Genomic DNA, 13185 nt, shown 5'->3' on the forward strand with positions numbered 1-13185 from the left:
ATCCAGAAGGGAATTCCAGGAGTGTTTGTTGGGGGACCCCCGCAGCTCAGCCGGCCTGCCCCTGGGTGAATGTGACCCTGTTGACTCTGGTCATGTAGGATCCTGTCCTCTAAGCCAGGGGCGCCCCCTTTGTGTCAGTGGGGCCCAAGGCCATGGCCCAGGCACAGCCCGCCCTAGGGAGACAAAGGGACCGGGTGTTCTCCCCTCCCCCTGTCCTCGTGGAGCAGGTCACCCGCTGAGGGACTCCTTGCAGGCAGCAAGGACCAGATTCTGTCCTCTCCCTCTTGTGCCGTGTATAACTTGGTGAGGTAAGTCACAGCCTTGTTCCAAGTGATTACGCAACTTTGGTCATTAAAGATGTGACTCAGGAACGCACTCCAAGCCTGTGATAATTGTGGCATGCACTGATTCTCGTTTTTAAGTCAAACGCACTGGTACACGTTTTTATGAGCAGGTGATCTGACCCCAGAGGCCCGTCCCAGTTGGGGATCACAGGTGAGCAGGCGGGGGCCGCCGGGGTATCCGGGCTCCCGGCCCACCGGCCCCCGCTGCTCCGAAGGCCGTCCGTCTCGTCTCCCCTGGCCGCGCTCCAGCCGCCTGGAGGGGGAGGAGGAGGAAGGGGGGGAGGCCTGGCCGCCCCAGCACAGGGCCCTTGCTCCGCCCTGGGCGCTGGAGCCAGAGCCTGGCCCCGTTCCCCACCCCACACGGGGCCCAGCCCGCCCAGCTGCTTCCGCAGACACGCCCCGACTCGCCCCAGGCCCCGCCGCCCCGGGTGTGGGGGCCCAGGGCTTCCTTCAACGCCCCTGGGGTCGGACGCTCCTGCAGCTCCCGCAGCCCCCCCGGGGCACAGAAGAGGACTCGCTCACCCCCACGCCTCTGAGCTGGGTGAGGGGGACCAATGCGGGCAAGTGCATGCAGGCCGTGGGGGTGTGCCTCCCAGCTGGCCCCCGGACCCCCACACCCTCTAGTGAGCCCCCCCCCGGGGGGTGGTCAGGGTGCATGCGATCACCGCCCAGTCCTGGGCCCCCTGGGAGGGAGTTGCTCAACCAGTGTTTGGTGAGTAAGTGATGTAACGTGTGGATTAGGGGTCCGCAGGAGGGGATTTCCACGCAGGATCACATAAACTCAGACTCTGCATTTTACAGAGGAGAAAACAGGCCCAGAGAGGTGACCCAGTTTGACAGAAACAGGTCTGCAAGGTGCCTCCATCCTGGAGGGGAGAAGTGGAGGCTCTGGGCAGGGCATGAAAAAAAAAAAAAAAAAAAAAAAAGGCCTGGGTGGGGGCATGTTTTAACTAAGAGCAAACATTTACCAATTTTGCCTTTGTTTACAAGGCTGTGCTGGGGAAGACCACTTGGCCTTATCTGCTTAGAGACCCCGCATTTATAAATAGGTGGTCAGAGTGGAATCCAAACAGAATTCCTCCCCCCAGCACGCTTGTGACCTTGAGAAATACATGGGTTTGTCCCGGGTCAGTGTCACCACGTTGAATGTGGAAGAATAAAGGATAGTACTGTTCTTAATACGTTTCCTTAACCTTCATTTTTTAAAATTTAAATTCAATTAACCAACATACAGTACCTCACTAGTTTCAGATGTAGTGTTCAATGACTCATCAGTTTCATACGACACCCGGTGCCCATCCCATCTCCAGTTACCTCATCGCCCCCCAGCTCCCCTCCTGCAGCCCTCAGTTTCCTTCCCAGAGTCAAGGGTCTCTCCTGGTTTGTCTCCCTCTCTGATTTCTTCCCATTCAGTTTTCCCTGTGGTCCTCTGCACTCTTTCTTATATTCCATATATGATGAACTGTCATTTAACCAAGAAAAGCCCTCGAGAAAACTACGTGCCCCATATAGCCAATACCATTGGGCACTTACTAACAATGCACCTCCCATGCTATACTGAGCCCGTCACAAGCACTGTCCCCCGGTCATCCTCATGCCACCTCCTTTCATGGTGAGAAAATTCAAGCTTGGAGACCACGAGTAGCAGCCCCACACTCACCCACAAGAAAGCAGGAGATGTGCCCTGCCCAGAGCCTCCACTTCTCCCCTCCAGGATGGAGGCACCTTGCAGACCTGTTTCTGTCAAACTGGGTCACTCTCTGGGCCTCTGTTTTCTCCTCTGTAAAATGCAGAGTCTGACAATATTCCTCACATTTTCTAACTAAAACTGGACAGGGGAACACGAGACCATGAGAGCCTAGGACCCGTCCCATGGTGGCTGTCCCAGGCAGAAATGTTTGGAGTTGGAAAAAACAGAGAGAGAGAGAAAGAGAAAACATTTAATTTTAGGATGCCTGAATGTCTCAGTGGGTTAAGCCTCTGCCTTCAGCTCAGGTCATGATCTCAGGGTCCTAGAACTAAGTCCCCCATCGGGCTCCCTGCTCAGGGGGGAGTCTGCTTCTCCCTCTCCTCCCTGTTCATGATCTCTCTTGTTATCTCTGTTGCTATCTCTGTCTCTCTCAAATAAATAAAATCTTCAGGAAGATTTTATTTACTCAACTGAGAGAAAGAGAGCATGAAAAGAGGGAGGAGCAGAGGTAGAAGCAGGGAGCCAGACGTGGGACTCCATCCCAAGACTCTGGGATCATGACCTGAGCTGAAGCCAGACACCTGACCTACTGAGCCACCCGCGTGTCCCCACCATCTGAACCACTTTCACATGTACAATGCAGTGGTGTTCAACACACTTATAACGTTATGCGGCTCTCATCAGCACCGATCTTCAGGACTGACTCCCCCCTCCTGCCTCCCCGTGGCCCGATAACTCCCATTCTGCTTCCTGTCTCTATGTATTAGACTGTCCCGGGGACCTCCGATCAGTGGAATCATGCAAAATAGGTCTGTTAGTGTCTGGTTTATTTCTCTGAGCACAATGTTCTCAGGGCTCATCCATGCTATTGTAGGTTTGTTTTATCATAAAAATAACCACAGCACCATCATAAACCAATATGAAATACATTTCACCCCAACCCCCAACATAGCATACTCCCGATTTCAAAGTGGATGTTCCCCAAATCTGTGCCTTGTGTATTCTGTGTCTTTCAGTGTCCCCAAGACCACATGCCCCACTCTGAGAAACACTTCCTTCCCCACTCGGGCCACCTGTGTGGCCCCCTCACAGCTGGGCTTGAGGGTCTGTGCTGAGTGGAGGCCTGTGTGTGTGTGTGTGTGTGTGTACACAAAAGCACACCACCCCTCATCTCTCTGCTGTCCTCCTTTGTTTTCAGCCCCTAGGGCTGTTGATTCTTGGAAATTTTCCATTTTAGCATTTTAAAAAAATTTACATTAATCCATTTTATTCCTTTTAAAAAGGAAGAAACAGCCATGCAGGCAAGTTAACTTCCAGACCTGTCCCAGCCAGTGAATGGAGATGCCAGACTCCAGTCTGGGGGTTGGACTCACAGACTCACGCCTTCTCCATCCCCACCGTCTCCCATGCTCTCACACTCATGCCCCCCCCCCACGGAATTCAGCAGGCCCCTGGGCATCTGTCACTGCCATTAACATTGTGTTAATGTTGGGAACCCCACTGGTAGTTACATCATTTTTCATTTTCACGGGTCTACAATCCATCACGTGCAATTATGAAATTCAGAGGGCTCGGAAAACTGAAAGGTCTCTCCTAAGTCTGTAAGTCCGGGCCTGAACTGGTGTGAGGCTATGTAGAGTCTTAATTTAGCCTGTTAAGGTGAATATTTGTGTGTTTGGGTGTAGAGCTCTAAGTGGGTGTGGTTTTGTTGTTGCTTTCGGTCGTTAGGTTTGATTAAAGAGGGCTTCCAACCTGAATGTTTATAGCAGCAATGTCCACAATAGCCAAACTATGGAAAGAACCTAGATGTCCATCAACAGATGAATGGATAAAGAAGATGTGGTATATATACACAATGGAATACTATGCAGCCATCAAAAGAAATGAAATCCTGCCATTTGTGGCGATGTGGATGGAACTAGAGGGTATTATGCTTAGCAAAACAAGTCAATCGGAGAAAGACAACTATCATATGATCTCCCTGATATGAGGAAGTGGAGATGCAACATGGGGGGTTAAGGGGGTAGGAAAAGAATAAATGAAACAAGATGGGATCAGGAGGGAGACAAACCATAAGAGACTCTTAATCTTACAAAACAAACTGAGGGTTGCTGGGGGTAGGGGGGTCGGGAGAGGGCGGTGGGGTTATGGACACTGGGGAGAAGGGTATGTGCTATGGTGAGTGCTGTGAAGTGTGTAAACCTGGCGATTCACAGACCTGTATCCCTGGGGCTAATAATACATTTTATGTTTACAAAAAAAAATTAAAAATTAAAAAAAAAAAGAGGGCTTCCAGACATCCTGGAGGTCATGGTATCACATGCAGTTTAGGAACTTCTAAGAGCTGAAAAATGTTCAATCCTCCAAGAGGATTGAGCTCCAAGAGTTTCTAATAAGGAACTGGGACCTAGATATGTATCATAGGATTATAATTATATAAAGGCTATAAAAATAAAAAGCCTAGACCTGGTTTTATGTGCTCCCGTTGCGTGGGGTCTGTGCCGGGGACCTCCGATCACTGGTGTTATACTTGAAAATAGGGTCAGGATAACAGGTCCACAAATTACAGAATTTAGAGAAGCCCCCCCCCCCCAAAGTTAGTAGAATATCCCTCTTTGTTTAACTTGAGCATTGGGGAGTCCATTTCTGAATTGAGAGATGCTGGTCCTCTGACTTTCTGGGTGATGTTTCTAGGCTTTTGGTGAAAGGCACAGACCCTCCTCGGTTTCCTGGCTGAGAATTATCCAAATCCACAGGCTGAAGCAGCAGAGGAGATAAGCAGCGCCCTGGGAGAGTGGCGGAGAGAGACCAAGAGGAAGGGCTCTACAAGCCTTGGCAGCTGGTCTGTGGGGGTCCCCATCCAGGGCCCCTCTCTGGCAGCTGGCGGGGACAGCAGCCACAGAGCAGGAGATGCTGAGCCAGATGGGCAGGGTCTGCAACAAGGGCACGAGGACTTGCCCTCTGTCACTCTTGATCATTGATTGGGGCCCCCAGGCCACCCGCACTCAGCTACTCTGGAGGCCAGGGCCCCCACCCTGAGCTGAGAGGGACCCTCTAGGCTGGTCCCATACACCAGACTGAGCTTTGTGGGGTCCTGAGCCCCAAATCCTTCTCCCACTCAGGAATTGGAGGGTGGGAGAGGGGGCGCTCCTCATACCCGCCCCCCAATGTCTTCAGGAGCTCATGCAGTTAATTTCCGCAAAGGCTAATGTAGCCCGATCCCTACAGTGTATGTGCCTGTGTGTGCATGTACGTGTGTGTGTGTGTGTGTGTGTGTGTTCCTGGGTGGAAGGAAAGGGATGAGCTCTCAGGGTGGAGCTGCTGGGTGGGAGGCAATCAGGACAGGTTTTCTGGAAAGCCCCCTTCTTGCATCTGTGTACCTGCTGTCTGGACTCTGATCTCCCACCCTATCTCCAGTTTCCTCACCTGGGCTCCCCCTCCCTCCTGATGCCCTGTCCCAGGATCTGGGTTGAGAATGGGGCAGATAGGGTGGGTCCATGTCAGGCCTGATGGCACTGAAGGACATCCCAGGACCTGTTCTTTCTGGACAGCCCTCATGTCTGCAGGAAGGGTCGGGGGGCTCTAATTCTGTCCCAGCTTTGAGGATAAACCTCCCCTCCAAAGGCCAGCTAGCGTATCTTATGACAGCCTCGTCAGACATACTGAGCATTGGACTTCTCACTCTGGCAGTCTTGCTTGGTGTTTCAAGGTCCTAACTTGGATATGGCAGCAAGAGAGGCAGGGGAAGAGATTAGTGTGGGAGCTGGAAGCACAATGTCAAGTTGAGGGGCAGACTGGGAAGGAGTCTTCAACACCCCCCTCCCACCTTCCCCCAACTTTGACTCTATCAAGGGAAATGGATATATGTGTGGGAGGGTGAGGAAAAAGTAGAGCAAGAAAAATGGAGAAATCCTCAAATGGGAGGTGTTCTTTTTCTTTTAGATTCCTAGTGGGCTGTGGCATAGTGGAAATATTTGAATATTTTTTTTTTAAAGATTTTATTTATTTATTTGTCAGAGAGAGAGAGGGAGAGAGCACAGGCAGACAGAATGGCAGGAAGAGGCAGAGGGAGAAGCAGGCTCCCTGATGAGCAAGGAGCCCGATGTGGGACTCGATCCCAGGACGCTGGGATCATGACCTGAGCCGAAGGCAGCTGCTTAACCAACTGAGCCACCCAGGCGTCCCAAAATATTTGAATATTTGTAAGATTGTTTTCTTCTAAATTCACTCGCAGTGCTCCCATGCAACTAGAATGTGACCTCCCCAAGGACAGCACGGTGTGGGTGTTGGAGTCATGGCTTGGGAGAGCTGACTGCGTCTCTTCCCAGCTCTGTGGCTTGTGACTTCTCGTTGGCAGCTTGAAAACAGGCGTGGAGTATTTATACCATGGAAATGGACACCTGCTTTTTCCCCTCCAGAGAGCTGGTTGGTAAATGTTTAGCAGCACTGGACAGGTCTGGCCCCAGCTTCCAGCAGCATAGGCCCTCCAATGTTCAAGGAATGAATAAACAACCACCAGAAAGAGAAGAAAGAAGAGAAGCAGCACTCTCTAAATTCATTTCAACAAATGCTGTGTGGCGCGTGCTGCAGGGAGATGGCGGACGTCTGGGGGTCACCCAGCATCTGAACGAGGTTCCCATCTGGGGAACCTGCCAGTTCTTGTTTCTCAGGTGGTGGTGGTCAGGGTGCAGGCATGTTCCTGGTGGGCTTGGCATCTACAAGCAGCATTCAGGCCTTTTTCCCGGGGTGATGTGGGTTAGTGTAACCTGCATGAAGGTGGTGGGGCAGCAGTCCAGTGTCCAGCAGGACGGTCCTAACCAGAACTGTCCCTGGGCCATGGTCTATGATGCTGGCAGGGACTTCGGCCCTTGCCTGTGCCTGATTCTCTAGCCTTCCCATCAATTCCATGAGCTCACATGTCATTACTCTAGCCAACTCTTCTGTGTAAATGAACCACGTTTTTTTCTGAGGATTGCAACCACGATGCCTGTGTGTCAGGTCAGATTAGATGTGCAAGACATCTACCAGGGGAAACGCTGCGAAGGTAAGTAGGTGGGAGCAGGAACAGAGCCGGCCTCCAGAACCTGATGCAGCCCTAATGTGTGGCGACTGGACGCTGTCACCGGCCGAGCTTCCTACACCATGCTTCCTTGAGGGACACCCTCATAGCTGTCGCCAGCCTCCGGTACATGGCTCAAGGGCAGCGGGGGGACAGATCCCTGACTTTGCAAAGTCCACAGCTAAGACGAGAGAGACAAAGGTATTACCGCAGCAGTTCCAGAGCGCAGACCCCGCACAACGGGAGCTCAGGGGCAGGTGGAAGGGAGGGCTTCCTAGAAGTGGCACATGCAGGGAGCCCTGGGACTCTTGGGGTTTTACTTTCTCCATTCCCTCTCCAGTTTTCCATCCCAACCCAGCCTTACAAAAAGATTTGGCTCCTTGTTTCTAGGTGGGGGTCCCCTGATCTGCCATCTACAGAGATAATCTGGGTACACTGGATCCAGACTGCCCGCAGAGCGCATGGGGCGGAAGGAACTCACTCCTATGGGTGCTTACTAGGGGCTTTAGAGAAGCCACTGACTTCCCTCCACACTCTCGGTGTGAGGCTCCAGTGAGCAAACTGACGCTTGAAGTAACATGACTTTCCCAGGTATGTCTGCCCCCTGCCCCCGGGCTACTCAGCCCCCCAGGTGGAAGGGAGTATCTGGTACCTGTGGGAGGGGAATTTAGAATGAAAGGGAAGGTCTCCCACTTTTTCCTGGAATCTTCTTTCCACATCACCATTTTTTTTAATATGTACACTGATCACCCCACCAGTTTTCGTGGTTTTTTTTTTTAAAGATTTATTTATTTATTTATTTATTTATTTGACACACAAAGAGAAAGAGAGAGAGAGATCACAAGGAGTCAGAGAGACAGGCAGAGAGAGAGGGGAAGCAGGCTCCCTGCTGAGCAGAGAGCCCGATGTGGGCTTGATCCCAGGACCCTGGGATCATGGCCTGAGCCGAAGGCAGAGGCTTAACCCACTGAGCCACCCAGGCGCCTCTTTGCCCACCAGTTTTTGATGAACCATTATGTGCTGGGCCCTGAACTCACCATGTCCCTCTCGGGGAGCAGAACTGAGGCTTGGAGACAGGGACTATTTGCCCAAGCCAGTAACCGTTGGGGCCTCGCTAGGGGGTCCAAGCACTGTGTGTGGGTTCTGCCTCCCCACACTCAGGGTCTCCTTTGCAGCCAGGGTGGGGAGAAGCAATCACGGGCTTGGGTGTCTGAGAAGGGATCACTGAGGAAAATCACGAAGAGGCCAGGAAGGAAGGTGGTGTCTCAGCTACTCAACCCAGAGCCAGAGAAGCGGCTTCCTCCTCCTTTACGGAGACCTTTGACCAAGCTCAGAAAATTCCTGGCTGATGGGGGCAGGGAGTGGGGCTTCTTGAATGGAAGAAACTGTTTTCCTCTTCTAGACAGGCTTTGGGTAATTCCACTCCTTTTCTCTGCCAAGCTTATCTTTGCCTAAGAATTCACACCAGTCCCCAGGGGCCCCCTGCTTACACAGCTGCTCCTGCTTCTCTTTTCATTGATGGGTAAGAAATGGGACAGATTTAAAATGTTTATGGTTTAATAAGCGTTTGTCTGAATACCAGTGACAGCCTAGAGAAATGACTTACAGGAGCTGGGGGGTCTGAACAAGGGTTGGGCCTCTCACTCATGACTTATCTCTGTCCCCAGTGGAGGCCTCCGGGGAAGAAATGACCAGGGGCCCGGGGTAAGCAAAGGCCTGAAGGTTTAAGAGGGTAAGGGAAAGGGACCCGCCTTGTGAACTTCCCACGTCCCACGTGGCCCAGGGCCAACGCTATTTTCAATTTCAAAAAAAATTGAAAGATAGGTGATTTTCAATTTCAAAAAAGGGGTGGCAGGCAAGAAATGCCTCTGTTGAGAAAAAGGACAACTAGGAAAGGAAATTAAATTTATCACATTTCTTGAGCCCCTACCTTGATCTTCCCTAGCGCCCTAGGCACAGGAGACGGGGAGGCAAGATTTATCTTCCGCTGATTGCTGAGTGGAGAGACTTGGATTCCCACAGGGCATGGCACCACGATAAACCACTGCAGACAGGGACAGAGACTGAGGGAGACTGCTGGGCACCAGCTTCGCCTGCCATGGTGCAGGGAAGGCTTCTAGAAGAGCTGATGTTTGGCCAGGGTCTTGAGGGGTGAGTAGGAGTCTGCAAGGGAGCACGGGCTTCCAGAGCACGTTCTCCGCAGTGGGGAAAGCTGGCTAGGAGGGTAGGATGCAGCAGTGCATGCGTGGAGAAACTCAGCTGTGCCTGAAATCCAGGCTGACCTTAGAGATACTGCAGGTGTGGCTCCAAACTCTCACAATAAAGTGAATATTGCAATAAAGTGAGTCGAATTTTTGGTTCCCCGCTGCATATAAAACTTATGTTTACACTATACTGTAGTCTATTAAGTGTGCGATAGCATGACTAAAAAAACAATTATTATTATTATTTTTGGGGGTGTAAACTGTATGCCCAGGATGGGGCTCAAACTCACAACCTCTAAGATCAAAAGTCACATGTTGTACCCACTGCGCCAGCCAGGTGCTCCTAAAAAACCAGTTTTTCGAATTAAAAAAAGTACCTTATTGCTGAAAAATGCTAACCCTTATCCGAGCTTTCAGGACATAATCACTGATCACCATGAAAAATTTTGAAATATTGCAAGAATTACCAATATACGACAGAGACACGAAGCGAACAAACGCTGTTGGAAGAATGGATGCCCAGAGACTTGCTCCAGGCGGGGTCGCCACAAACCTTCAGTGTGAAAAAAAAAAAAAAAAAAAAAAAAATGCGATTTATCTGCAAAGCGGAATAAAGCAAACGGCAAAACAAATCCCAAAACAAACACCCCCAGGAAGGTAGAATAGAGTGAGGTCTGCCTGCACGGACGCGGAGGTGTGTTGTGAGGAGGACCGGCACGGAGGGGCGACGATCCAGAGGTGGGGGGCTTAGCACAGAGGAAGCGGGCCCGGGTGGGCGACTGCTGCCCGCCCAAGAGCGGAAACAGAGTGGAGGGCAAGCCAAGCCCCGGCACCGACCCAAGGGGATGCGGCACCGGTCCCTGTGGGGGACCCTCCTCTGGGACTGGGGCTGCGCGTCTGCAGGGCCGGGCGGGGGGAGATGGGGCGGGGAGGCGGCCAGCCGGCGGCAGGGAAAGTCCAGCCTCCGCAGGCGTTCCTCGCCGTCGGGCCAACCTCCCATTGCCGGGGCGGCACCGACGGAGCGGCACTGCGGGCCCTGCGCGCTCGGAGACAGGTACGAGAGCGGAGGGACAGGGACCCGGCGGCAGGGGCGGCTCGGCCCGGGGCTGCTGCGGCAGAGCCGCGTCGGAGGAAGGGGCGGGGGGACCCCCGAGGAGACCCCGCCTCTGGCTGTCGGCCAGGTCACCGCGCCGCACCGCGCGCGCTCGGGAGGGGCTAGGAGGTCACCGGCCGGCAGGAGAGGCGGGGAGCCCCGGGGGCTCGTGTTGGGCAGCCGGGCGCGACCCGGGGCCCCGCGCCCACGCCGCCCGCCGCCCGCCCCCTCGGCCGTTGCCTCGGCGGGACGCCGTTCCCGGGCCGCCCAGGCACCGGGCTCGCAGGCCGAGCGCGCCCCTCCCCGAGGTGCCGCCAGGGCCAGCACGTGCCCGGTCGCCCCGGCGCCTCGCGTGGGAAGCGCACCTTCCGCCTTCGGGGGCTGCACCGGCCGCGTTCCCGGGCTGGGGGCGGGGACGGGGGGCGGGTGGGCCGGACCCCCAGCGAGGAGTGCGGGTCGCGGGCGCCTCCTCGCGACCGAAGCCCGGAAGATTCCTGAGTAGCGGGCGGCCGGGGAAGGGCGTCGCGCGGGCCTCGGGCGTCCGGGTGTCTGCGGGGGGCGGTGGGGGGCTGCGCAGGGACCCCGGGCGCGGGTCCTGGGCTGACCTCCCGGTGAGGAGGCGCAGACCCGCCCGGCCGCGGAGCTCTGGTCAGGCCGCGCAGTGTTCCTCGGGGACACAACGTGAGAGGAGCCCACCCTGCCGGCCGGGGAAGTGGGGGCGCGCAGCGGGCCGGGCCCTCAGGGAGCCGTGGGAGCCCCCGGGAGTAGTCCGATGTCCGAGCCGCAGGGCTGGCCCTCGTGTCGCACGGGGTCTTTTTTCTGTTTTTCTCCCAAGTGAATTGAAATAACCTTCTGGCTTTCGCGACCTTGGGATTGCAGCTGTGGGTCTCGATCTGGTGCAGTTGCAGCCGTGGTGGTAGAACTGGGCAGCAATCACAAGCCTTCTCTTCTATCTTAAGTCTCTCCCTTGGCTCTGCTCACCTCCCTCCCTAAAGGCGGTCTCCTCTAGAGAAGCATCCCTTGTCGTTCATCTTGTCCTAGAACAAGACTCGCAGAGCCACGCGGGCCTCCGTTCCGCACGCTGCTCTTACAGGAGCTGCGGGCACAGGCGGCACCCCTGTCAACCGCCCCCCCCCTCGCCCCCGCCCCCCGCTAGCCCCAGGAACCTCTGATTTGTTTGTGAAAGTAATGGCTAAATGAATCACTGTTTGTGCTAAATTAACGAAGCATGTACGTCGCTAAATGTGCCAGATTAAATTTTGCTGAACTTGGCTTAGGTATGCTGCTTTGTCCTTGTAAAATGAAGTCATTTTATACTTGAATAATGAATAACATTGGTAGAATTGCAGATTTTAAAATTTTAACATACAAGTCAGTACTTGTTTAATGTTTTGTACTGAAGGAATATATTCTTATGTCATTCTCCAGTAGTGACATGTACGCACATGTAGATACATACTGTGCAGACAGAACCCAGCACACTGCGCACACATACACACACACTCCTTGCACACTCACGCCACACTGCACACATACATTGTGCACACCCACATGCTACACACACTTCCTTTCACCCGTGTCCTCCAGAGTCACCCACAGCCTGCACACTCAGAAACCACAATGCATGCACACACACACACACACACACACACACACACTGGTTACAGAACCGGCTTGTGGAGCTTTTCTTGTGCAGAGAAATGCTGGCTTGGGCTTAAGGTAGGACACAGTTGACGTCTTTAAAGCTTTTGAGTTTTAAAGGCATCTTGGGAGAGTTTCTTTTAAAAAATATATATTAAGGGGCGCATGGGTTAAGCAGCTGTCTTCGGCTCAGGTGATGATCCTGGAGTCCTGGGATGGAGCCCCAAGCGGGACTCCCTGCTTAGCAGGTCATCTGCTCCCTCTCCCTCTGCCTGCCACTCCCCCTGCTTGTGCTCAAATAAATAAAATTTTTAAAAAATATTTTATTTATTTATTTGACAGCAAGAGATAGAGAGAGACAGACAGAAAGAGCAGAGAGAGTCGGAGAGGGAAAGCAGGCTTCCCCCTGAGCAGGGAGCCCAATGCGGAGCTCGATCCCAGGATCCTGCGATCATGACTCCAGCGGAAAGGCAGACGCTTAAGGACTGAGCCAGGGCGACTAACCCAGGCGCCCCTAAATAAAATATTCTAAAAAACAACAAATTTAAAAAACAATTAAAAACCCCACAAATTGTGCTTAAAAACAACAGGTATAATGGCTTTTTAAAAAGGGAATCTCTTGCTAGATTAAAACCCTTGAGACTGATTGCTTTGATTCTGAACCTGTCCTTCAACAAGTGGTTTTTCTTTTTTTTAAGATTTTATTTATTTATTTATTTATTTAATTTTTTTTTAAAAAAGATTTTATTTATTTATTTCACAGAGAGAGAGCACAAGCAGGCAGAGAGGCAGGCAGAGAGAGAGGGGGAAGCAGGCTCCCTGCTGAGCAGAGAGCCCGATGTGGGGCTCGATCCCAGGACCCTGAGATCATGACCTGAGCTGAAGGCAGAGGCTTTAACCCACTGAGCCACCCAGGTGCCCCTCAACAAGTGTTTTTAATGGCCCTCTTTCTTTCCCCTTTGAAATCCTGAAAGAAGGTACTCTTGAACATTTTAGAAGCCGGTAGTAGACGGGCCTCTTCTCCCGCACCTGAGTGCCATGGCCTCTCGTCCTCTGCGGCTCTGCAGTCTCCTATGGGCAACGGGGAGGAAGGGATGCGCCCCTGCCCGCGAACCCGCGGACCCGGCCCTGCCCCGCCCCCTCCAATCCCGCCC

This window comes from Lontra canadensis, unplaced genomic scaffold (genome assembly GCF_010015895.1).
Source record: "Lontra canadensis isolate GAN:19392208 unplaced genomic scaffold, GSC_riverotter_1.0 scaffold98, whole genome shotgun sequence".
In the NCBI taxonomy this organism is placed as follows: Eukaryota; Metazoa; Chordata; class Mammalia; order Carnivora; family Mustelidae; genus Lontra; species Lontra canadensis.